Here is a 3,674-nt window from a genome sequence, read left to right on the forward strand (position 1 = left end):
TACTCTACATCCCATGACTATTTTGTAACTAACAATTTGTAGTTATTAATCCCTTCACTTTTTTCACCCTGAATCCCAAAGCCCCTCCCATCTATCACCCTGATAAATCTAGCACCAATCTGACACCATTCATAGTTATTACAATACTATTGACTATATTCCTTATGCTATACCCTACATCCCCATGACTACTTTGTAACAATCAATTTGCACTTCTTTATCCCTTCCCCTTTTTCACCCACCCAACCACCATCCCATCTGGCAATCATCAAAACGTTCTCTGTATCTATGAGTTTGTTTCTATTCTGATTGTTTATTTTATTGCTTAGATTCCACATATAAGCAAAATCACATTGCATCTGTCTTTCTCTGTCTGATATACTCCACACAGCACAATAACTGCAGGTACATCCATGCCAACACAGGTGGCATGAAACCATTCCCTTCCATCGTCAAACAACATTCCATTGTATGCATATACTATAACTTCTCTTTCTCCATTCATCCATCAATGGACACTCAGGCTGCCTCCACATCTTAGCCATTGTAAACAATGCTGCAATGAACATATGGATGCACACAGCCCCTCAAAGTAACATTTGGGTTTCTTCAGATAAATACCCAGCAGTGGGATGACTGGGTCCTTCTTTGTCTCTTGTTATAGCCTTTGTTTTAGAGTCTATTTTGTCTGGTATAAGAATTGCTACCCTAAATCCTCAACAAAGTATGTCTTAGCAAACCAAATTCAGCAATACATTGAAAAGATCACACACCACAAACAAGTGGGATTCACTCCTGAGATGCAAGGTTGGTTCAATATTTGCAAATTAATTAACGTGATATACCACATAAACAAAATGAAAAATAAAAATCATATGATCATATCAATAGATGCAGAAAAAGCATTTCACAAAATTCAGCATTCATTTATGATAAAAACAACTCTCCAAAGTGGGAATAGAGGGTACATATATCAACATAATGAAGTCCATATATTACAAACCCATGGCTAACATCATACTCAATGGAAAAAACCTAAAAGTATTCCTCTTAAGATCAGGAACAAGACAAGTATGCCCTCTTTCATAATTTTCATTCAACATAGTACTCAAAGTTCTAGCCACAGCAATCAGACAAGAAATAAAAGGCATCCATATTGGAAAGGAGGAAGTAAAACTGTCATTATTTGCAGATGACATGGTACTATAGAGAACCTCAAAGATTCAACCAAAAACCTATTAGAACTGACATATGAATTTAGTAAAGTAGCAGGATAAAAAATTAATATTCAGAAATGAGTTGCATTTTTATACACCAATAATGAACTATCAGAAAGAGAAATTAAGGAAACAATCCTATTTACAATTGCATCAAAAAATAAAATAAAGGGGGATCAAATATATGGTGATGGAAGGAGAACTGACTCTGGGTGGTGAACACACAATGGGATTTATAGATGATGTAATACAGAATTGTACACCTGAAATCTATGTAATTTTACTAACAATTGTCACCCCAATAAGTTAAAAAAAATAAAAAATAAAATAAGAACAAATTTAACCAAGGAAGTAAAAATTATAAGACATTGAAGAGAGAAATCAAAGACACAACTAAATGGAAACATATACCATGCTCCTGGATAGGAAGAATTAATATATACCAATGGCATTTTTCACAGAACTAGAACAAATAATCCTAAAATTTATATGGAACTACAAAAGACCCCGAATAGCCACAGCAGTCTTGAGAAATAAGAACAAAGCAGAAGGTATCAGGCTACCTGATATCAAATTATACTACAAGGCTATAATAATCAAAACAGCATGGTAGTGGCATAAAAACACATAGATCAATGGAACAGAATAGAGAGCTCAGCAATAAATCCATGCCTATGTGGTTATTTAATCTATGACAAAGGAAGCAAGAATTTACATTGGGGTAAAGACAGTCTATTTAATAAATGGTGCTGGAAAAACTGGACAGATACATGCAAAAAAAAATGAAACTGGACAACCTTCATACACTACATACAAGAATAGACTCAAAGTGGATTACAAACTTAAATGTAAGACCTGAAACCATAACCTCCCAGAAGAAAATATAGGAAGTAAACTTTCAGACATTACCCTTAGTAATATTTTTACTGATATATCCCCTTGGGCAAGGAAAACAAAAGAAAAAAATTAACAAATGGGACTACATCAAACTAAAAAGTTTTTTCATAACAAAGGAAACCATCAACTAAACAACAAGACAACCTACTGAATGGGAGAATATATTTGCCAATGATACATCTGATAAGGGGTTAGTATCCAAAATTAATATTTAAAAAACTCATACAACTCAACACTAAAAAATCAAACAACCCAATTAAAAAATGGGCAGAGGACATGAAGAGACATTTCTCCAAAGAGGACATACAGATGGCCAATAGACATATGAAAAGATGCTCAATGTCACTAATCATCAGAGAAATGCAAATAAAAACCACAATGTGATACCACTTCACTCCTGTCAGAATGGCTGTCATCAATAAATCAACAAACAATAAGTGTTGGCGAGGATGTGGAGTAAAGGGAACCCTCATGCACTGTTGGTGGGATTGTAGATTGGTGCAGCCACTATGGAAAACAGTATGGAGTTTCCTCAAAAACTTAAAAAGAGAAATACCTTATGACCCAGCAATTCTACTCCTGGGTATTTATTCAAAGAAATCCAAAATACTAATTCAAAAAATATATGCACCCCTATTTATTGCAGTACTATTCACAATAGCCAAAATATGGAAACAACCGCAATGCCCATCAGTAGATGATTGGATAAAGAAATTGTGGTACATTTATACAATGGAGTATTACTCTGCTATGAAAAAGAATAAAATCTTACCATCTGCAGCAACATGGATAGGCCTAGAGGATATTACATGAAGTGAAATAAGTGAGACTGAGAAAGACGAATACCATACGATTTTACTTATATGTGAAATCAAAAGAACAGAATGAACAAGGAAACAAAACAGAAATGGACTCAGAAATATAGGGAAAAAAACTTATGGTTGCTAGCTGGGAGGGGGGTTGGGGGATGAGGGAGAAGGTGAAGGGATTAGAAAGCACAAATTGGTAGTCAGAAAATAGTCACAGGGATGTGAAATACAGTGCGGGGAATATAACCAATAATGTTGTAAAGATCATGTAGGGTGCCAGATGGGCAACTGGACTTATCGGGGGGATCACTTCATAGACTGTATAGATGCCTGACCACTGTGCTATACACCTGAAGCTGAAGTAGAATAATATTGAATGTCAACTATAATATATATAGTCACGGAATGTAAAGTACAGAATAGGGAATATAGTCAATGGTATTGTAATAGCTATGTATGATGTCTGAGGGGTAGTAGGCTTGGGGGGTTATCACTTTGAGGGGTATAAATGTCTAATCACTATGTTGTTTTGTACACCTGAAACTAATAAAAAATAATAAAAATATAAAATAAAAAATAAACAGAGCCACTTAAAACGAGAAAATTATAAAACCACAATTATTACAAAGTATTAAGATGAAAATGACTTTAATCAATAATGAAAAATGCTGAACATTCTTCAGAAGATACACTCTATTTACCCAACCCACACAGGATTTTAAAAGGTTGTATTTGAATTCATTGTTGAGGT

The sequence above is a fragment of the Rhinolophus sinicus genome, chromosome X (genome assembly GCF_036562045.2).
Source record: "Rhinolophus sinicus isolate RSC01 chromosome X, ASM3656204v1, whole genome shotgun sequence".
Lineage (NCBI taxonomy): Eukaryota > Metazoa > Chordata > Mammalia > Chiroptera > Rhinolophidae > Rhinolophus > Rhinolophus sinicus.